Here is a 24,661-nt window from a genome sequence, read left to right on the forward strand (position 1 = left end):
AATCAAATTTTCACTATTGTAAAAATTTTCGGGGTACATAATCCCCCCCCGACCCAATGGGCTCCTATGAAATGGAAATAATCTTTGTATCCGCTTCATGTGAATTTTCACGTACAAAGTCATAATAATTCATGTTCAAACGATTTTTTTTTCTTTAAATTTAACGACTATCAGGAGGCTCAGTCTACGTATACCCCCCCCCCCCCAACAATCTCCTCTAGGTTTAAAATACACCTTTTTTTTCAAATTTAACCTCTATAAGGAGGCTCAGTCCACTCCAGCCCCCCCCCCCCTCAACCAACAATCTCCTCTAGGTTCAAAATGCACCGTGACGGAGCAAATAGACTCATGTTTCAGAGAGGTACCTATGTTACGTAAGTCTCAGCAGGTACTTAGCAGGTACTAACTATTTTTACCATGTTTCCCCTTCGTTCATCGTCAAAAAGTTTTTCGAGCTTAAATTTTTCAGAATCTGATTCTGAACCAGAGTGAACCAAATTTAGCATTTTTGAAAGCAATAAAATTCTTTTAAAAAATAATTGCCTAATCAGAGAAATGAATTTGAAAAGTATCAACATTTTTTTCCCAATCTCAAAATTATTTCAAACATTCAAACCACACAATTAGGTACCTATATTTTCATTCTTGTAAATTTTGTGCTGAAAAGTCAGAGCAAAAGTTAACATTTTTAGGGAAAAGATGTGAAAATTCACACAAAAAGGATTGCCAAATAATCTACATACTTACATTAGGCCTTATCTACAAAAATGTAACTGAGATTTTGAAAAATTGTATCCTTGCTTCAAAAAATGAGTTTCACTTTTTTTTATCCTTCTAAAAAATTTGAAAGTGGCTAAAAAAGAATAAAAAATGAAAATACTGCAATTTTAGTTTTTTTGAAATTGAAGTTCTGAGGAAGACTTCCAAGGTGAAGTTCAAAAATTGTCATCGATATACTCTTTTACTTCTCTACGAATTTTAAAATACCTAACTAGAAATAACCACAATTCTCTATTATTGAATGAGAATTAAATATACATTTTTGGGTACCCAACTCGAAATGAAAATTCTCCAGCTTGAGCTTTTTTGAATCAATTTTGAGTTTTTTTTGTTCGCTTGCTTGGCTTATAAAATCGCTCGCCAGAAAATCTATTTTCCACAAACTAATTTTAATTCAAAATAATTTTGTGTGTGATCTAGGGATGTGCCATCTCAGTCGTCAAAAATCACATGCACCTGATCAAATACCTGTGTAAGAATCTCGTATCCAAACATGTGACTGAAATAAAATGAATTTCGCCTCGATCGTTTTCTCACTATAAAGTGGAACACTCTCGACATCTACGATGACTTGACGCGTTTTTCGCCATGTTTTCTGAGTTGCTTCAGTTACCAGTTTAAAAATAAGCGACTCGTTAAAATAATATTGAAATGTGATACTTACTCATAATGTATATATAATTGTATAAAACAAAGAAGAAGAAGAAGAAACAGGCAGCGAAAAAAAAAATACGAACTCACTAGACCGATATGGCCATCGTGTTGAGTACGAAATCGAAAACGGTTACGGTTGTGGTGGTATGTGTATTTTGTGCCAGTTTCGCGATATTTGTGGGAAGTGCCAGTGGATGGTTTTCAAAAGGTGATCCTTTGGTGGAACCGTTGACTTCGATGAAACGAGAAGCTCGATTGGTTGGATCGAACAAGGAGCAAAATAGTGTTGACGCTTTTCAGGTTATATTGAATCTAATAATATGCTTACTTATATTATTTTTAACCGAGTATGTGAAATCATCAATCCTAAAAATCCTTTAAAAAATTCCTCATCTGATGTTCCTCGATAATCAACAATGGATGAATGAATTTTCCAAGTGTTGAGTATAAGATGACTCTTATCAAGTAAGTAGTTATTTAGATATAATACGAGTACTTGAAGAATTTCGAGTGATGAGTTATATTAGAGAAAGAGATCGGATCGATTTATTTTTTAAACGAGGCTACCTCACAATGGAATCCTTTCAACTCGGCTGATAGAGGCCTATATAACTATATTTAAGTCTTAATGAACAAGTTAAAATTTTTCTTTTCTTCAAAGCACCTTATTATAATAAGTAGGAATTTCAACTACTACCATAAAACAGCCACCGTATTTATATCGAATATCAAGCCTGTTTCTCCCCTGTGAACCATAGCAGCACGAAGTATACGAGTATATAAACACTCCCTAAAAAGCAAAAAGGAAATCTCGCAATAAGAATACAAAGTGATAGGCTTTTCTTCGACTTTTTTTTATTTTTTATTGTTGAAAATAAATGAATACAGTTACTGGAACACAGCAGCCGAACCGCCTACTTATCCGTTTTACTAGGCTTTTTTCCTTTGTTAATTTCATCGAAAAGATTTGCTTATTTTTGGTTGAATATAGCCTTTGATGTTTTACTATACATATATCGGCTATGTGGATCGTACACAAGGGTAATACACGGTACCGTAAGTTCTCGTATAATTGGATGAAAGTAATGAGAAACGAATTTGTCAATTTTTAACGAGCTCAATTGGTTCTCATCGATATGAAAGTTACGAGGTACTTGTCGTATACAAAAGAGGATCGTTATTTTGAGTCTTTTTTTTTTTACCTCCTCTTCGAGCTTTCTATTCCCCACATCACATGTGTGCAAAAGGTACATAAATAATGTTGCAGGTAAAAGTACCTAATCGAGTACCTACCAATGTTGAATTGTTGATTGTGAAGTAAAAAAGTCTATCGTTGTGTATAGATCTAAGGAGGAGGAGGAGGAGGAGGAGGAGTACAGATTACAGAGTGACAAGAAAGTCTTGACTGGTGTTTTTTATTTTATTCAAAACAAAGATGACCACGAGACGGTTCAAAATGATTTTTTATTTTTTATAATTGGTACTTTTTGCCAATACAAAAATTTCAATATCATATACACATACAGCGTGTTCAAAAAGGTCACAAAATGCGTTCGCATAAAAAATTATGATAAAAAATGCCATGATATGATACGTGATTCGGATCTTTCTTTTTTTGTCATGATTTGTGATTCCTTCTCAGCCATATGAATTACCTTCACGATTTTTTTTTGCTCCTCGTTCTTGTCATTAGGTTCACTACACTTTTGATTGTTTTTTTTTTCAAATTTTGCGATACTTTATCCACTTTGAATAATATTTCAAGCAATTTTTGCCAATTTTACCTCAATTTTTCAAAGATTTAATCGAAGTTTGATGGAAATTTTTAGCCATTTTCAAGCTTATTTTACAGCAACAGTTTTTATCAAATAACATTCTTGATTAATTTTATTAATAGGCATTGCTTACCAATTTAAAAATTTAGGCTATGCAATTTTTTGCGAAAATTTTCCCAAATTTTCAGATATTTCATTGATTTCTGCTTGTTTTTAATTTCAGAGTGTCCACTCTTTTGAAAAATGATTTTTCTGATTTCCCACGCTTTTCCAGACAAATTTTCCCCCAATTTCCTAGACTCTTTAACTTATCAACTGCACTCAAATAAAGGTGGAGGGGGGGGGGAGAGATCATTCAATTTGGTTTTCAAGGGCCTTAAAATTTGCAAAGTGGATCAGAAAAAATTAAAAAAAAGTAAATGGAAAATTTTAAATGTGTGGAGGGAGAAATATTCGGAAAAACCCAAAAACTACCATACCTAAAACAAGAAATTAAATTTTTCATTTTGAAGTTTTTGATTTTTCAACAAGAATTCAAAAATGGAAATTTTTGAATCTTGATTTCTTTGAAGATAAGAAAATATAGACTAATTCAAATCCTCTTTGGCCATCTGGATATCGGATTCATGCACTCTCGTTCTGTTGGAAAAAATAGTGATGGAAATATTGGTGATGTCAAAATTGATATCTCTCGCGATTCTATAACTAGCTCATCGAGATCTCAGGATCGGACGAATCGCGGATGTAAAATGGGTTCCCTTCCCAATATTTACATATTTATAATACGTGGGGTTAAAGTTGTATTAAATGAAGCTTGAGCTAAGATATGATTGAACTTTCGACGGAATGATATATTGTTGGTAAAGTTGGAAATATTCATTGAATTCTCAATTTCTCAGTCATGAAAGTTGAATAAAAGTCCAAGACAAATTCACATTTAGGACATTTATTCTTATACTTAAGGGATAAAACAAAGACAAATAAAAAGGATCGCAACCCTGGGGAATTTTGGGAATACTTAAACTAGGAGCAACAAAAAGGAAAATAAATATTAAAAAAAGAAAAAAGAAAGGAACGAAGTGAGCCATCCGTTGAACTTAAAACTAAAATGCACGTCCTGAGCGATACGTCATTTTCAAACAAAAAAGAAAATAAAGAAAGACAATGTGAGCCAAGGTCCTGAGACTTAAATCTAAAGTTGGAATGTAATGTGAACCAAGGCAACTTGTTATTAAAACCTATCTCTGTGCATTTCAAAGAGTGATCAGAGACAGCTGAAGATTCACTAATTGACCCATAGGGACTTAACTTGAGAAACGATGTCATCGCAGATGATGACAAAGTCCGAGGCTGCAGACGCCAAAATTCATCAAAGTCCAATAAATCACGAACTGAAGGAAGCTAAAGCTGGAAACAGTAGGAACTACAGTTGGAATTGTTGGAAATATTGAGCTAAAAATGGATTTATTGGTCTCTTCTGGCGAATGGGCTCCAGCCCATTCGCGGAGATGGAAGTAAAGTTGGAACTATACTTGGCAGCGTCGATGTCTGCAGTCCTACCTAGATTGTCTCGGATCAGAGCTTTTAGAACTGCGCTTTTTATGAGAAATCAGGTAGGGGAACGTATGCAGTCAGTGGCGCACGCGCTCAACGCTTCTAGCGGCGCTATCTTTCGTGGCTGGTGCTAGAATTACGTCACGTTCGATTATACTCTGCGATATTTGTATTGAACTGGTTTTCTATTGGTTATTATTGCGAGAGTGGTGGACAGCTTGGCGCCACCACCTAAAAAACGATGATGTAATCTAGTATAATCGGCTGTATTTGATAATTTCTTGATTATAATTGGAGGCAAGTGCCACCACCACTGAGTAGGAAGTTTAAATTGTCGCTGCTTGGTCACTGACGTCATAATTGGTCACTAAAATGATTGAAAATCTGTCGCTTAGGGGGTAGAAAAATATTCTGCTGCTATGGTGAATGAGAATTTTCCTCCCAATTAGGAGAGAGGAAAATTTTCTCCCATTAAGGTGACTGAACTTTTCGTATGTAAATTTCAGGGCTTCAAACCCGAACGTTTTCGGGTACAGGTATCGGGTACGGGTACAGATTTATTTCTCAGAGAATCGGGTACAGGTATGAAAATTTTAAACGTTCGGGTACAGGTACGGGTTCGGGAATTTTAGGTGAAGTACCCGAACTGTACCCGATCTATCGGGTATTTTCGGGTATTTGGGTTCAAAATATTCTCTATCGGGTACGGGTACAGGTTCGGGTATTCCTCATTTCATTTTTTGGGTACGGGTATGGGTTTGGGTACAGAAATTGTTGGATTTTCGTTCGGGTATTCGGGTACGGGTATGGGTATGGGTATGGGTTTGAAGCCCTGGTAAATTTCTCCCAGTGTAGGTGACGGAAAAAAATATTTTTCTGTGGGAGAACTGCGTGTATTTTTCTCCCACTACAAATGTTGATTGAGGAAATTTAAAACAAGCAAAACTGGCAATTTTGGCGAAAAAATAGTACTTTTTCGACACAAACAGAAAACAAGAAATTTTATGCTACCTAAGTAGTTCGGGCAGAGAAATTTTTTTTTGACAACTTTGGCCAGAAACAAAACGACAATTTTTAAAAAAATCAGGACTTTTTAATACCTAACAAAAAGTGGTATTTTCAGCGATGATTTTAGAAAAATTGGGAGTTTTTTGACAATTTTGGCCAAAAATTGAATCTTTTTGGACAATTATGGTGAAAAGTAAGACTTTTTTTGCATTAACAGAAAAAAAAACACTTTTAAATGTTGTTTGGCGCAAAATGGAACTTTTCGACAATTTTAGTAAGAAAAAAATAGAACTTTTGAACGACATTTTCGTCATTTTTTAAAAATCTGCTCTTTTAGCAAAAAACATGATTTTTTGGCAATTTTGTCAGAGCATAATGCTATTTTTTGGAAATAATTCAGGCAAAAGCTTTTCTGAAAACTTTGACAAGAAACAAAATTATTATTTGACAATTTTGAAATAAACTGGACCATTTGACCACATTGGCAAAAATTAAGTCCCTCAAGCAAAAAACAAGAGTTTTTTTTGACAATTTTGGTAAAAATGAAACTTTCTGGAAATTTTGCCATAAATTAGGGTTTTTTTGACAAACTTGGCTAAGTATGGAAACTTTTGAGTGATTTTGGCGAAAAACAGAACAGGGCTCCTTTTTATATTACCAGAAAAGAGGACTTTTCAAAATTTTTGACGCAAAACAGAACGTTTTGATAATTTTGGCTGAAAATGGGACTTTTTTTTTGAATTTTAGTGAAACAGGACTTTTCTGACAAAAAGTAGGTCTTTTGATAATTTTGACAACAATAATTAAGGACTTTTTGACAATTTTTGATAAGAACCCGAGACATTTTTCTGCAGTGTTAGTAAAAAAAACGTCAGTTTTACTAGAAGGTTTGGGAAAGCAAGGGCTACTTTTTTGGAAATAATTTAGTCAAAAACAGGATTTTCGACAACTTTGACAGAAAATAGAAAATTTAATGGGGTGATTTTGGAAAAAAACATGACTATTATTTGACGATTTTGACAAAAACTGAAGCATTTTAACAAAAAGTGAGATTTTTTTAAATCTTTGGAAAAAATGGAACTGTCCGCTAATTCTAGAAAAAATTACATCTTTTTGGGTAATTTTTGGCAAAAAAATAAAAATTTTCCTTCAAATAAAAAAAAATTAAAATATTAACAGAAAACAGGACCCTTGACATTTTTGACTCAAAACGGAATTTTTTGACGATTTTGGCTAGAAATTGGATCTGTTTTTGCTATGTAATCTATTTTGCCAGGAAATTAGGATTTTAAAGCGAAAAATAAATAAATTTTTGTTTTATTGTCTAAAGAATATTATAATTTGGAAATGACTTGAGTTTTCTGACGATTTTGGAGAAAACAAGACTGCTTTGTCAATTAAGACAAAAAGTAACATTCTTGTGTTTTTGCAAAGAGTAGGATACTCGATCACTCGATAAAAAAAATTGGACAAATGTAAGGAAAACAGGATTTGCAGATCAGGAAAAACATTATCAAAATTGGTGATACCGTATAACAAAATATGGTTGGATAGTTTAAGAAAAGATTCAGATATAATAATCGATAAAATTACTTCTCTCAGACTAAGACCAACAGTGAGATATACACAGTAAACGAAGAAGAATTTATATCTTGTCTAGGTATACATATGAAATTGAAGGAACTGAAGCATTTTTGAAATTTAAATTCTCTTCTTTCTGGTTCTAAATTTTTCAAAAACTTCTATGCCTGCAATTTTGAAATATGTGTTTCTGCATTGTCAGTCGAAATATTCGACATTTTGTCTCTGATTATCAAATTTGGTACTTACAAGAAACTTTACACGAACTGGGTGCTTATTTCGAAATCTGAAAGGGCAGCACTTATACAAAAATTTCAAAAAGGATAATTTTTTCTCGATTCAACAAATTTCACTTTTATTTAAGAGCATTCGTACTTTAAATACCTGCTTTCGGATATTCGACACGTGAAAGTTTTATATCATCAAACACCCCGTACCCAAAGCTTAGTAAATAAGTGGGAAATTTTTTCCAAACTTGATAGTTTTTTTCATCTGTCCTACGCCCACACCATATTCTTTCGATTTCTCCACACGTTTCTGTTTCCCAATCACCTCTCACACTTTAAAAAAGTAAAAAAACTCTTCAGCCAGCACAAAGCTTGCGAAGAAAAAAAAATAAAAAGCTTCAAACGATACATCACCACATATATCTCCATGTTCTATACGATACATAAGCGCTAGCGAAAGTTACTTTTAAAATCACAAGCTCCAGCAACAAAACACGTATTAAAGTTTAGTCATATAAGAAGAAGAAGAAGAGTACGATAACGAGGGGTGAGAGGTGAGAGGGGCAGGGGAGGGAAAGGAGAGAATAAGCGAGATGAAAAACTGGCGGAAAAAATCCAATAAAAGTATGAATATCAACTCAGCTGTTGTATAAGTTCACCGCGACGAAATCTTCGCTTAAACTGACACATATTGAAATGTCTCCCTTGGGACCAATTTGAAAATGCATTTAAGAAAATCACTCGAATATACGACAGAGCTTTCGAAACTTTTGCCAAGTAGTGATGTTGTACCATATATTTATATACTTACTTACTTGTGTAAGTATATCTGTACGCGACGACGACGAACAAGAAAGAGAAATGTCTGCACGGAGCTGGTTATAAATCGCCGAGTTTTCTTACTTTTTGCTACTTGGCTTTGGGAAAAAATTTCGATTAAATAGAATCCGCCTTTTGGCCTCATCGCCATCGCCATGCTCCTCGGTCGAGCACATACAGTGCTTGCTTAAATTGGTACTAAGCAGCGTAACATATTTGTACATATAGTTATATAGTATAGGATTGGTTTTAATAAAGAATTCATACGCGCGTACGTTCGTCCAATATAAGAAAACACTCGATAAAATTAAGCCAAAAACTTTCCGCAAAGCCAATAATACGAAAAACCAATTGCTGCGGCTCGTGAGTTGAAATGTTAATAACGTATGCGATGATACCAATTCGGGCAGAAGGGGCAGGAAAGGCAACACGAAGTCGAAGGGGTGTAAACCAAAAATTCTTTTCTGGGTTCGAATTTCGCACTGCTACGCGAAATAATGCTCTCGATGAATACTAATTAATATACGACTACGTGCTCCGAAGCAAAACATGCCAAAGGAGTAGAAAAAAAAACAATCAATTAGGACAACTTACCGTAAAACTTCACGCCGCAGCTTTCATGTGTTCGACTTTTAAATACGATTTTCTTTCGTTTCAATCTATACATAGGTATGTTATACATAGACATACAGGGTGACAAGAAAGTTCAGACGGATGCTACTAATGTTATTTGTGAACTCATTCTATAAATTTGGGTTTGATTTAAAGTACATTGATAAAATAATATTGTGTCGTAGGTACCTACTAAATATACGTTCGTATATTCGATACCTACTCAGTATTACCTATTAAATAGGTAATGAGTGACGGAAAATGCACTGGTGTAATTGTAATAAAGCTAATTACTTACCTCGGCTATGGGTTTTACAGTACACTACCGAACACAATAAATTATCATACGCAAAGTTCGTGTAAACGAATGTATTTGTCAATAAAGACAACTTAAACCGACTCGGAGCACTTCAAAGGGTTCAACACAACGATTATTCGGGGGGAATTACAAATTACGTTAACACTACTAAATTATTACTAAATTATAAAATATACAAAAACACTTTAAACCTAGGGCCGGAGCTCTAAAGAATTAAGGACATATTAACTTGGCAACTCGTATACTCGCGGATTCGAACTACGAGTTGGTCCAGTTGCCAAAGAAGCTGGAAGGCTCATTTGACACCTTGACCACTCATTGTTACCAACCACATCACCGAACGGTGCTGGAAGGGTTAAATTACCTGTTTATATACATACGTGTTACCATTAAGGCATATCCGTCTAACATATGCCCTCCGAGGTTTACTCAGCTATGACTCAGCGAGCTAAGTTCCCAGCAGAGGAAATCACGGTGTGAGACATAGACATGACTTAATGATAACACTGTCCATACGGACCCTGCTGCCCCCCATGAGTTTCTCGGATGAGAAATTGGTGAGCAGAGAAGAAAGAAGAAAATTCTCAAATTTGGAACCACAGCGCACCCTAGGTGTTGAAGCAGGCGCGTACGTGACCCACTGAGCCACCAGAGATCGATTACTCGAAATCCAATGTACTCAACAAATACACGTAACTACCTAGTTCTAGCCTAGAATACACGACATCGAAAAGGTTTCCAGTTAGCAATAATACGATCCTTTTTTGTTTCAGATACCCGTCCGGAAAAGGTGAGAATATGGATCAAATCAAGATCAGCCACAGCAGCTCTGAACGATGAAGAAAAGAAGAGCTACGTACGTAGCTGCGAGTTCGATGTCCAAGTCAACATGTCCAAAACAGGTGAGAACCGGTTACCAACTATTGCTATTATTTCGATGTAACTACTGTGAATAATAATCAAAATAAAATAAACAAAAAAAAAAAAAAATATTAAATTTGGATTTAAACTAGGCTCGTAATTATACACCTTGTATACTAACACCATTGTTTCTATTTTTATGTTTCAGGTTTATGGGTCATTAACGCCTCCGAGCCGGTTTATATTTACGTTCGTATTCATTCTTACGATTAAGTGCAACGTTTAGGAAGAAAAAATGTGCAAATTATAGAATAAGTTTGTACTTTTATTCGATGTATAGGTTACAACATGCATTGTAAATACTGATTATTGTTTATTGATAAAATAAAGAATAAATACCCAAAATAGTTTTGTAAATTATTACGATACTCAGTCTTACTTCTTCAGACTTATACAGTAAAGTAACGTTCGTTAAAAAAAAAAAAAAAATTATTAAGGAAAAAACAATAAAAATTAAAACAACATCCTCGAGATAAACGAATTACAGTTATGTAACGGAAAAACTGCAAAAAAAAAAATTCAACAATTGGTAAGAAAGGGTAAAGTAAAATAATACTATTTAGTACAAACTGGTATGAAATAAAATAGAAAAGCACTTCGAGGTTATTGATCATAAAGATCGCAGATGGCACTATTCGTGCAGAAATGTAAAATTTAAATTCCAAAATTTAACCTCGATAAATAAAAAAAAAAAAAAAAATATATCAAAAATTTGGCTTAAATTTAACTCAAACAACTACATAACATTGTAAAAAACTTAAACAAATACGCTTTTTTTTTAAATTTATGTCACGATTCGGTGGTAAATATTTACAGAAAAGTCACAATTGGTAATTTTAATGGATACTCCATTATGTCAAAGATTGGGTAGTATTCGAACGAAGGTAACGAAATTTATCACTTTCAAACTACACGAGAAAAATTTTGAGTAATTAAGAAAACATATTGCATCGATGAAAAATCCTTAGTTGCCAAAGTTCCAACATTTATTACCAAAAGATCGATGCAAAGTTACTCGTACGAGTCTTGATTTTGAATAGAATGGGAAAATTCCTCTTTTTCAATTTTTTCTGGTCTACATTTTTCCAGCAGGAGCTTCATAGTACCATGCAAAAGTAAGCAATAACAATGACGTACGTCAATATCATGCTGTTAGATTGAAAGTGATAAATTGTACAAACGAACCTTATTCGAGCATTTCTTCGTCCGTGGTTAGATTTGGAGCGGTTGTCGCATCGCCGTCGGTTTTTCCAGTATTTTCAGCTTGCTGATTTTCATCGTCGCTCAGATCTGAGACCGTGGTAGATAGCGATTTCATGTCTTCGTCAATATGGAGTTTGGAATCGACGGAATCGTTATCGGCATCGTCGTTGTTATCCGGCTGAGGCGTTGTTGGCCGTGCTTCCTGTTCGTTCGCTCGAACGCCCGAAAAACCTTCGCTTTCGTCAATTTTTTCTTCGGCCGTTGAAACGTCGTCGTTGGTACGGTTTTCGGAGTCTTGGCCGGCGGTAAGGTTTACCCAACTCTCGGTGTGTGCGGCTTTCGTCGATGGGCCAGGTTGGGCATCGTCTTCAGTCAAATCGTGGACGGCCTGGTGCGGCTGAGCGTCGCGCGACGTCGAAGCTGGGCCATGCGTCAGCTGGCGGTTGTCAGTCGTCGACGAAGATTCATTTTCGGATTGCGATTCTGCCGTCGGGTTGCGAATAAGATTCTCGGGTTCTCGATACCGTTGACGTATTGCCTCGCTGGCGTCGTTGGTCGGCGGAATGAACGTGTGCCGTATCCATACCGCGAACTCCTCATGTTCCTGTATCGTGTACATGGGAGGTCGTTCACCTACTGTCGGGGTGTAGTTCACGAACCACGGATAAGGGTCGATCAATGCGTAGCGTCCGCCGAGCATGGTGCTGTAGTTCACCTCAAACACTGACATGACCGAAGCGTATACAGTTTCATCATGCTCCACGTGTTGAATAATTGGCACAGCGTAAATTTCACGCACTCCGCGTTCGCGGCAAATCTTGATTAATCTGCGAAATAGTTCTTTGAATTCTTCGCTGTCGAAATTATCGAACGCATCAAGATTACCAATGGAGATGATGAGGCGAGGCGGTAACCGTTTGAAACTTGCGAGCGTACTGATGAATTCTCGAATACGAATCTCGCGTCCATACAGACCGGGATGCATGTATTCGCGTATATCGCGTTGGTACATAATCCATTCAGCTACACCTAGCACAAATCCATCACCAGCCAATAGCACGTCTTGTGCGGCGACCGCCGATCTCGCGTCATTTTCGCCGACGAATACGCCAAGTGTCGTAAACTCGTGAGGTAGGGCGTTGAGCGGATAGAACGGCTTGAGCATTTTGGAGTCGATCTTGAATTTTTTGTAGAAACGATTGTGGCTTTTCGAAAGATTTGCCATGCAATGCGGTCTTTGTTTCTCGGCAGGTTTCGCAGGCTCGGTGATGAATTTGCTCGTTGGATTGCGTGCGGTAGGTGGAATCGCCTCGTATCTGTCGTTGCTTGGCGCTGGACCAGATCGAAGGGGTCGGAAGCCCATGGTTGCGATCGATCCATCTGCATTATATTGGGGTAGATCTCGCATCGGCGTATCGTATTCGTAGTTGGACAGTGCGGCAGCAGCGTGCGAATTCGTAGGTCGGCGGTGAGACGTAGCATTATCGAAAGGCCGTACGGTCGCTACGTTTCCAGAAGACATACCAGGTGTCGGCGGTGTCACGTTCGTGGCGTTGGTCGTCGAAGTTGTCGCGTTTGTAGCGGTATTTGCCGGAGTCGTATCGGTATTCGTCGAAGTCGTCGAAGTCGTGGATACACGTCGCTGATCGGTGGTACTAGTGACAGCTGCGTTACGATTAGGCATATTGCGACTGGCTACATTGACTCGCGGCGGCCTGGTAGCTTGGTTACGATTTACGAGCGTAGCGTTCTCGTTACGTAGTTGGCGATTGACTTCTCGCTGGTGCTGCAATTGATTTTGTAAGCGGCGAATCGTCGCATCTCTATCTTGCACCGATTCGCGATAATTTTCCATGATGTATTCATACCTTGAAATTCGCTGGCGGGCCGCGTCGAGTTCAATTTGTGGGTCCGGACGGGCAATTGGAGCTGCGGCGATTTGATCGGTTGCCGGACTAATGAAATTCGCGTCGAGTGGCCTTATCGCTCGGTTACAATTCAGTTCTGGGCATAATACAAAATTGCCATTTTCGTCGGAAGCCATAGACTCACCTCGCATTTGGCTAAGGCAAAACGGGTGAAAAGCGTGGCAGTGCGTGGCGGCCAGCGTCGGTAAATTATCATGACTTACTCGTTGGTTTGGGTCGAAAATCGGTTTGTGACATTTGGAGCACAAGATTACCGTAATTTGGTCGTCGGCCATGGTGGAATTCACTCGCGATCGGTAAAGTTTTTCCACGAATCGTACACACGTACCCGAGATGTCGAACACTCTGCGTTCGTAGATATATAATTCGCGACACACCGACACTAGAGGATTATCGTACTCGCAGTATTTACACATATAACACGTAATGTACGCACAAAAAATTCATATTATTCGCGCAATTTACAAGAATGGTAATAAAATACTCGATTAATCGAACACTGATACTTCGCAAAACGTTCACACACGATAATAACATACATCAAAAATACAATGATAATTTTAAAAACGTAAAGATCGAACTGTAGCCGGGCGGTAGACAGGGATATAATGGAACCGATTACAATATGTGCAATAGATAGTAATTCGAATCCGTCTGCGCGCGTCGCTCGATGCCTTTTTTGTATAAATATAATTTAGAGGAGGGTGGAAAGCATCTCTCGAACGAGAGCAAGTATTTCTTTGATTATCAGTAAAATGCGCGATAACGTTTCGCATTCTTCCAGCGTAAGCATGATGATAACACGAGCGACTAGAAGAGAATAATCATATCAGAGCTGCTAACGCAAAAACTGCCCTTCTCCCTCCCTTAGGTGACTGGTTGGTGGCGACCAGGCGGCGTAGTCAAATTTCTACGAAAAGCAGAAGAAGCACGTTCGTGCAATGTGCGTATTGTTTCATTTTATTACGCACTAGAAAGCGGTCTTTTGGACATCTTATTCGGTTTCAAGTTGATTTTTTATAGGTAATAAATCTGTAGTTGTCACGCTAGTGAATATTTGGTCCTTTGAAAGGAATTTGATTGTAATTTTAGCCTTGAAATTCTAGCCCTGAGATGTACTGTATTGTTCGTACGAACCTATTTGCTACTATCACGTGTGTAGAAAAACATGTTTGGTTCAACTCACGTGGTTGTTTTTCACTTAGCAGGGCATCGAACGATGCATTAATTACCATTTTAATGGTCGATGAATTGTTACCGAAAAAGGTTCGTATTCATCGTACGATGAGTGTTTGAGTAATTTGCAGCAAAAAATGAACCTTTTTATGGTAATTAGTCACTCTGGTGGGCGTGGAGTTAGAAAAAAGAAACGTACGTTTCTAACTGGCATTTCTTATGTATTATTTCAAGGCAAGTAGGTACCTACCTATTTCTTCGCCTTCTCTACTCAACTCACCTATTTCTGTCTCAAATATACGATGTTTTATGTGTGTTCAGGCGTGAAACTGTACGAGTAATTTGAGTGAGGTGTGAGTAGGTTAGTGTGAGGCGGAACGAGCGTTTCAGGTTTTTAAAATAGTAAATCAAAAAATGTGTACGTTTTCGTACATGTTTAGATTTTTCAATCATTCTTTTCTACGTATTTTCCCGAGCTAGGTATAATTGTAAAGTACTTACCTTTCGGTTATTTGCACATAGGTGCATCTTGCGTTCGTATCATAACTGTGATACCACCTGTAGAGAAAAATGTTTCAATACAATTGATACTTACCCATATCTGTTGAGATAATAGTTATCAAGTTTATTTTTAAACTCTTATCACGTTGGTGATATTCTATTCGAAGCATTTCGTTAAATTTTTACTCATTTTTGAGTCTGTTAATTTTATCCCCTGTTGCCACGTTTGCCCTTCCTATAATTTTGTTGATTCTTATGTAAGCTTTTACCTATTTGTTCGAACATAGTTCCTATTTATTTTGCCCTGGTAGGCATGGACAAGTAATACGTATACGTATATCGCTGGACTAACCGTACAGTTTTATTCGTTGAGAAATTTTACATCTTAAAATTAAATACCGAGGTACAAGTTACCTATATAACAGTTACCGGACGAGTTCTTACTTTTTCGAGTCTATAAAACTTCGAATTTTACGCAAAATCCGCGTAATTTAATCTTAATAGCTGCAGGAACTCGTCTATGATCGCCATTGGTCGATAGACCCTTGTCGTACGATCTCTTCGCCTCGCAATGATCAGCTGCGCACCTTCTTCATTAAAATGTTGGTGAAATTCGATAACGATTGCTGAGTTTCCGTGCGCGAAATCTGTAAGATTTTGAAAAATTAGCTCATTTAGCCGTTGGTCGAAATCGTTGATATGGAGGAATCGTATTATATTCCGCTCATTGGCAGCGACTGTTACTACGATACGCGGGCATCGTCGTGCTGCGTGTCGAGGTCGCTGGAATTGTAAGAAGATCGATCGGAATGGTGGTCGCATTTCTGGCGGTCGAATGGCCGCAAGCGCCGGATCTAATCCGGGGAAAATCGGCTCCTGAGCCATCGTACGAACGTAGAAAGATTGCGTAGCAAAACACTCGTAAATTAACCGTACGGTAATATTATAAGCGCGATCACTTTACATCAATTTACAGTACTCGATATACGCACGCTGCCTCCCTTATACGCTCGAAATATTATGCTTTGCGAGAACGCATTTAATCGAACTACTGGCACATTGGTTGATTTATCAAAATTTTGATTTGATAATCGTACGAACGCACATTCGAATTTTGCTTAGCAAAATATTCTCCGATCTAGAGTGATGTGATATTTCACGATTGCGATATTCAAGAGAATCAATTTCACTTACCTTTTACAGTAGTTATTCTCTGGCTTTGTACGTGTGTCAATTTGTTCATTTATTGTACTTTAAGTAAAATAAAGAAGTCTATACGTGTGTACATTAATTATTTTATTCGAAACGAAAAATCGAAAGAAATCAGAAATCAGGTACATCTTGACTTAATACTAAGTGGTACGTACGTATCCTAATTAATCTAAACATCTTAAAACTTACATAAATTCCGCCGGGATAAAGCCGAAAGTATCGAGGAAGTCATCGACGACTGCTATGGGTATGCGTACCCGTGCCGTACGGCTTTCTCTGCGAATTACCAACAATCGATCACCATTCGCGAAGTAGAAATTATGAATCTCCATGATGATTAGTTCTATTGGATTATAGTCAAAATCGAACAATAGATCTTGATGGAACAGCTCGCGGATCATGTTTCGTAGATCAATTCGGGAAAATCTTCTTGTGCAGGCTCGTCCTCTAGCTTGTACGTTAACGCTAATCGCATCCGGTATAATATGATCATGGACCATTCCGTTTAGTCGTATCCGAACGGTAACATACCCAAATCGTAGGTTCCATGGTCGACGTCTGCGTAATGCGGGAGCCAGGTGTGGGAATGGTCGATTGTTATTCATTGCGATCGTTGAATTTGCCAATAGCACTGTTTTTTTATCACCGTAAGGTACTTGTATAATTATACGTACGCACTTATCTTACATTAAACTATATTACCGCACATGTACTGGTTTCTCGCGAACTTATACTTCACCGCATCAGGCGCTAAATAATAAAAATAGCCACGTTAGCTCTGGTTACGCACAATTACGTCCTTTCGATACTGATCTACACAACATAATAGCCTTTCAATCAATAGATGACGCGTGATGTTTCCAAAACTGAACGGCTGATTCTCGCAAAATTTCCTGGAATTTTACGAGATCGGTACAAAAAGTAGCGAGAGGGTGCGGGTGAATACGAATGATAGAACGACGAGCGTCGCTGAATTGGCTAATTCTAATCTTTTTTGTTCGAACCCATCAACCAAAGCGCCAATTTTTTAATCTTCGATTTTGCTTTTTTACCTTTCTTATCATTTTTCTCCGTATCAGAGTTGTTTGGCGAATTATTTAATATGAATTCCAGTGAGTTTTCTTCGTCCGAAGACAATTCAGACGAGTCACTTTCGCTTTCGCTAACTGATGCCGAACGGTCATCTTCGTATTCAGTTTTTGGATCTGGATCAGTACCGTAATACTTGCCGTAGAATTTTTGTTCATTATCAAGCATTTTAATTTGGTTTACCGTTTTGGCATTCTTTTTCAAAATTAACCGTTGTCCCATTCGAAGGGCTGTAGCTGCGAGACGTTCAGATCTTCGAGTTTTCTTTTCCTTTGGTTCTTCATTCGCAGCATCTTTCTCCTTGTCATCCGTGGTTAGATCTATGACAGGTACTTCGTTCGAAGTATTTTCCTTTTTCTTTTTCTTCTTTTTCTTCTTCTTCTTCACAGGTGTGTCCAATTCTTCGTATATTGGCTCTTCACTACCAGTGCCAGCTTTACTAGCTAGGTACTCCGAACGTTTCTTAGCTCGAGCGGCTTGTCTTTGATCTCGCGCGATTTTTTCTAATTTTGACAAAATTACCTTCGTGGCGTTTTTGGTATTTTCATCATTTTTGTCCGATCTTGGAACCTTGATTTTTTGAATTTTTTCGACCATTTCTAATTCATCCTCCTCCGATGATTCGTCGTTGTTGGTTTCAATTTTATGGTCATTCAAAAAATCAGAAATTTTCTTCTCTAACGTACGTTTATCTAGCCACGAACGTAGGCAGGGATCTTTTTCCATTTCTGAAATTTCAGCCTTTTTTAAAAACAACGTAAGTTGTCTAACGTTCGCAATGCGATTCACGTTTGAACCGTCGGTTGGTTCAAGTAGGTATGAGTTGGTACCTGCTCGTTTGAGAATCTTAAATGGACCAATACGCTTTTGGTACAATTTTTTCGCGGTTTGCTTGTCCGAACTAGACAATTTATGATTTGTGAGCAAAACCATATCTCCTTCCTTAAGCGTGTCTGGATCCTTGTGCTCCTTGTTGAACTTGTACTCCTCTTCGATCTTTTTTAATCGTCTTCTTTCCCGAATATAAGTTTCAATTATTTGACGGTCAGTCATTTTATCGATTTGGAATTTCGCCAGTTCAATCGTGTAGACAGCTTTTTTGGCCAAGTGATCCGCTATCACGTTCGTGTATTCGTATTTACGTGCGTAGACGTGGTGAAATTCAATGAAATCGAACGATTTTTTCAATTCCAAAATTTGCTCAAAAAGCTTCTTGTGGTGGACAGGTTTTTTCCTGGCGTTAAGCCACTTGTTTTTCAACCACACGTTAACCGTATGGTTCAGGGCCTTAATGACGTAATTCGAATCTGAAAAAAGCTTAACTTTTTTCACGTCATTAAATTTTAAAATTTCCAATGCTTGAATAATGGCTGACAATTCAGCAAAATTATTCGACAGTTGGAAATCTTCAGTAGGTGATATCCGATCGGATATATTTCTCAATGAATCTGGTGCAAAGCAGATTCCAATCCCCGCTACCGCGTCCGCGTCTCCATTCTTCGAACACGCGCCGTCGGCGGTTACGCGGGCGTATCCGTCTGGATCTAAAATTAAGTCGACCGTAGGGTCTAATTTCTTCGTAAAGCATTCCGATAAAGGAATTGAAGGAGCTTTAATTTTGCTCAAATTCTCTTTCAATTCGATTAATTTATGGGTAAAATCGAATTTCTTTCGTTTATGAGGCATTTTCGCGTTTATAGCATCTATTATGCCCCATGCCTCGTTCGGGGTGCATCCGAATGACGTAGGTGTATTATTTATTTCAATTTGGATTTCTCCAATAAAGCCTTGCCACCCCGTATGAGGTTTATGAGGATTATGAATTTTATTCAATTTAACCCTTAGCTTATCACCAATTACTCGCATCGTGCGTTCAACCGAAGACGATTGCGGGTTGTAAGCATTGGTATGGGCTACCTTGATATCATTATGTTCAAGTAGCTTATACCACGATTCACTAATAAATTGAGTACCGTTGTCGGTAATTACTTTTTTGACGGTTACGTCACGACGTTCGATGTCCGCAAGGACGGTTTGCATTGCGTTGCAGACATCCTTTTGTCGCGTATGGCACATAGTTTGGATCCATGTTTTACCGGTAAAAATATCTTTTACCACCAGTAAAAATTTAGGATATCCTTCGATCGCAGGAATTGGTCCAAAAATGTCAACTGACAAAACATCGCCAATGGCGTACGCCTCTATTTGTCCGTATTCTAAGACCTTATGGTTGGTGTAATTTTTATTTACTTTACACACAATGCACGTATTACATATTTCGCGTATGTAGTGCATAGAGTTGGGATGATAATACATGCGACGAAATATCATTTCCAACTTAGCTGGGCCCAAATGGCCATACGCGTAATGCAGGTAGTCTACTGTATCGTAGAATAGGGTATCTGGTAGGTAGGGTACCAGCGAGCCATTATCTAGCCTTTTCATTAACATTGGTTTTTTAATAGGCGTGAGGTCGTTGACCTCCTCATCATCTAAGTCCAATTCGTCCGAATTTTCATATACGAGCGTATCTTTGATCGCAAATTTCTTAGCTTTACGCTTTTTTATTTCGATTTCTTTCTTGTCCGTTTCTGGATAATGCGTAGTTAAAATCTTCATGATCGCTTCACATTTTTCATCTCCGTTTTGGAACTTAGGAATATCGTTCAGACGATTATGGAGTATCGTGATATTTTCTTCAACAAATAACACTTCCAAAGGTGGTATTTCGGTCGAAAAATTCTTTAATTCCAATTCTGGCGCTTTTACACTGTACAAGTGCTTATTGGATTTATCCATAGTCCATTGTAGATCGAAACAATTGAACCAAGTAATCCAATGAGCAGCTTTACGATGTGTTTGCGCCATCTCTCTATACCTATTAGCGATCGCCAATAAATTTTTCCGAACGTGAATTTTTCGTCCAATGACCCACATTTGAACTTTCTTCAAAACTTGCACCAGTGTCATCATTTCACGATCGAAAAGCGTGAAATTCTTCTGATGTGTTTCGAAAAGTTTCGATACAAATAAGCAGATATGCTTCTCTTTCGATACCTTATCTATGTAGAATAACACAGCGTTCATTGCATCTTCGGATACGTACGTATCAAGATACAAATCACCATCTTGAGGCGGTGGTTTCAGTTTGAAATCTTTGCAATACTCAGCTTTCAATTGCTCAAAAGCTTTTTCTTGCTCCTTGCCCCATACGACCTTGTCTTCATTACCCTTGGTAAGGTCATAGATAGGTCGCAAAATTTGCATATAATTAGGAATAAAATTCCTATAAAGACCGGTTAGTCCTACCAGAGTGAGAATTTCTTTCACCGTTTTTAGTGCAAATTTGCCTTTTTTCGTATGTTTTTCAACAAATTCCATAAACTTCTTGATTTTCTCACTCTGTTTAGCTACCTCATCTTTTGAAATAATGAAGCCCAAATGTTCCGCGTATTCGCGGAAAAATTGCGTCTTATTAGGGTTTAGTTTTAAACCATTCTTTCGAATTGCTTCGAATACTTCTTTTAGACGATCTAAAGTCTCTCTAAACGTAGCGCCAGACACTTTGACGTCGTCAACAAACTTAGTCACTCCTTTCATGTCAGGAATCACCTGATTTATCATGTGAACGAACTCGCCACTTGATATTTTCAAACCGTACGGTAATCGACAAAACTCATAAACTTGTCCGCATACTTGGAATGCGGTGTATTGACGCGATGCCTCGTCGAGAACCAGCTGCCAGAAACCGGCAGTAAAATCGAGAGTGCAAAATAATTCATCACCTTTGTTTTCAAAGATGATCCATTCAACCGGGTTCGGTTCTGTAAGCACTTGTTGTAGTTTTTTATTGAGTTCGTCGGCATCTAAACACAACCGAATGTCACCGTTCTTTTTTATGACCGGCGCCATCGTATTAATGTATTTTGACCGTGAGGGCCTTATTATACCTTCTCGCAACATTTTTGCGATCGTCTTTCTCAAGGCTTCCATGATCTTCTGCGAAGGACGGAATTTTTCACCTCTCCAAGGACCCAGTTTTGGGTCAATGTCAAACTTGAAGTTGACTCTTTCGCCAACATAGCGACCTGGCGAGTTGCTGAAAATGTCACAGTAGCCTTCAACTTCTTTATAGGCATTGTCTGCCTCTTTCGCGGTAATTTTACCCTTGAGAACGAGGTTGTTTAAGTCATTCTTCATATTCTTTTTATAGAGCTGTTGAGCCTTGAATTGCTCATCGAATAGCTCTTGGTCGAGGTATCCCGATTTTCTGTGTAAGTTGTGCACCATTTCGTGCATGTATTGTGGTTCAACTTCACAATGGTAGACGGACAAGGCGTCCCTATATTCGTCCTCACGTAGGTAAGGTATTTTGAACGGTTGTCCATTTCGTGGTTTACATAAAGCATAATCGTGCCCCTCTTCTAGCTGAGGTAAAATACCTAAGTATCTCATGGCCACACGGCCCATTATGCACGATTTGGCGGGAGTATCCAAGATGTAAAATGGTGAGTAAATCATCTGAGTACCTACTCTCATACAAATTTCCACGATATGAGTCATTGTTTTGACTAATTTATCATCAGCCATTCTTAATAGTACCGGACGGCGTAATTGGATATACTTAATCCATTGAGGGTGTTGTATACTCGACGACAGGCTTCGAAATTACATTGGGCAGAGCCCCTGAGTCCAATTGCAACGCCATCGGTTTTAATCCAATCATAACCGGGATTACACACACTGGATCGACCGTTTGGTGATCAATAAATTGATCACGAGTCATAGATTGTATCTCATCTTCGTTCGAAGCAGGGTGTGCATACTCGATTGCATCAATCGCATTGACTTTCAATTTAGGTGTTTTATCCACTTCCGGGTTCTCGTCATCAGAATTAGCATCTTCCATGATCACCTGGTTATCACCTTTGCCAAAAATCTGTTTTGGCGGTTTTGGTGAAAGAATGGTCAATTCTTCAAAGTTCACCGGTTTGGATAAGTGGCCAGCCTTAGCTGGCGGATCATATACAATTTTTGCAAAAATTGCATCGCCGTTTGGCGTTATTTTTCGACGTAAATAAACACCCGTATTTGGACAGCAGTCAATTTTCATAGACAACGCTTGGATTAATTTCTTCATCATCGAGTTGTTTATGTAAATTTTCTCGTCCATAGGGTTTTTATTTCGGTCGATATTCGATTCGAATAATGTTTTCAGACGTCCTAATGCAGCTTCCCGCGGCGGGGCCTCTTTATCACGTTTATAATCAAGTACAGATGTTTCCCATTTATCGAGAGCGTGCACAACCATCTGAAACACGTGCGTGTACATCGACATGTCTGGGTAATATCGATTGTACGCTTTCGAATAAAAGAATTTATTCTGTAATGGTATTACATTATTTCTTTGATCGATCGCAGGTCGATCAAATTCATCGCCATTTTCCGTATGGATTTTTTCTAATTTTAGATATGCGTACGCCATCTGGCGCCAAAATGTGATACGTTTGTCGTCTGTTAGTTTTACTAAAATATTTCTGTACGCAATATACCTACTTAAGCTTACTGGTTTGTCACCTTTTTTACGAGGCTTTACCAGCGGCATCATTAAAAATATATGCTGGACTTTTTTGACGTCCAATAGCAAATTAATAATGCTGTTAATTTGCTTCTCTACGACCTCGTAAGGTTTCCTTGAAAAATTCAATTCTCGTTGTCCTAACGACAATACCACCTTGGCATTAGGTGTAAAAGTCACCTTTTGAAGGCTCGCATAGAGCTCTTCTAAACCTATTTGGTCACGTACGTAATCTGGTAATTTTTCAATTTGGTCAACATCACCTCGTTTGAGATGATGGACCAAACCATCTCCGATCCACACATACTCGTAAAACATATCGTTAGGGATCTCTATGTGGCTAGGTTTATCCCTCTCTTCCCCTAGCTCTGTCGGTTTCCCGAAGTCGCCGTGGTGGCTGCTGGTTGAGTCGTTGTAGACGCTGTATTCGTGGTGCTCGTTAGAATACTCGTAGCTGTAGGAGTAGGCGGGATGTGCGGGTTGTTTACGTTCGTGGCCACGTGCGTGGCGGTAGGTGCTGGATGCATAAGCGTGGCGTATTGAACTTGCATCGAATTGTCAACGGTTTGTTGCTGTTGCGGTAATTCGGTAATTGTCGCTTGGTGCATCTGTTGATTTAAACATGCATCATACCAATCATTGTATTGTTTTTGTATTTCATCATACAATGGTTGGTGTTCATCGCTATAATAAAAATCATCATCGTCATTATATTGGGGTTGAAGGGGTACTTGCGTACCATTTACCATTCTTGGTATTCCGTTCGGGTCTATCATCATAAACTTAGCTGGCAAAATAGCCAATGGTGGATTCTGTGCTGTGGGTGGGGGCATCGGAATCGCTGCACTGGCGTTCGCGTTATTTTGTGCGGGTGGTGTATAATACACATCTTGGTTGCGAGGCACATTTCTATTATTTCCTCGGTTAAAAATATGCCTAGGTATCCATCCTTGTGGATTAGCTTGGCCTTTAATAAATGGAGGGTACCGGAATGCATTCGGACGCACCTGTGGTACCGTTGGTGCCGAAAAAAGTGGATGTTGCATTAATGGGGGTGGAGTGGGAGGGAGCGGTCCCATCGGTCCCATTTGGATCGTAGGTGGAGCATGAGGGGGCCATACCCCACTCATAATCATCTGTTGTTGCAACGTCCACTGGGGGGTTGGTTTGGATTGCACGTTCGGCATAATCCTTACCTTCTTGTGTTTAGCAAAATCGATATTAATTTCACTCAACGCACGTAGCTTTTCAATAAATTGCTCTATTGTTTGACCTTTCTTTTCGACTCGCATCTGGTATGCACCAGGTAGTTTATGTGCGATCGTATCGATTATGTAGGACGTACTACGGTGGTCAGAATGGCTTAGCGCGATAGTAAATCGGATTAATTGCCCAATTACGTCTTGTAGGCTGTTTGCACAATCAAAATTGTCGCACGCTCGTTCGAGCATATCTTGGGCACGTTCATTCCAATAGAATCTCAAAAAACTCTCCTTTGTACGTTCGTACGTATCATCTGGCGATAATGTCGTCATCCAGGTCTCACGATCGTTCGTAGCTACCACTGTGGTAAACACATGTGCTTTATGCGCATCCGGAGCATTCGTAGCATTTGTAAAATGCTCAAATTTCTGAATGAAATCATGTGGAAACAAGCGATTTTGCTCCGTAAATACTATGTTGGATGCTTTCAATAACATCACGTCGATCTTATTAGGTTGGCG

At 38.3% G+C, this 24,661-nt stretch overlaps 1 protein-coding gene and 1 long non-coding RNA gene across 5 annotated transcripts in view; both read left to right on the plus strand.

Annotated features, from left to right (window-relative positions):
- The window catches only part of LOC135839787 (collagen alpha-1(XVIII) chain-like), a 318,681-nt gene that overhangs the window by 106,012 nt on the left and 188,008 nt on the right, over window positions 1–24,661 (plus strand). The window lies entirely within an intron of this gene.
- On the plus strand, window positions 7,080–10,738 carry LOC135840839 (uncharacterized). The gene is made up of 2 exons (XR_010557790.1): window positions 7,080–10,231; window positions 10,399–10,738. It is a non-coding gene; the product is annotated as an uncharacterized LOC135840839 (long non-coding RNA).

The sequence above is a fragment of the Planococcus citri genome, chromosome 3 (assembly GCF_950023065.1).
Source record: "Planococcus citri chromosome 3, ihPlaCitr1.1, whole genome shotgun sequence".
NCBI lineage: Eukaryota > Metazoa > Arthropoda > Insecta > Hemiptera > Pseudococcidae > Planococcus > Planococcus citri.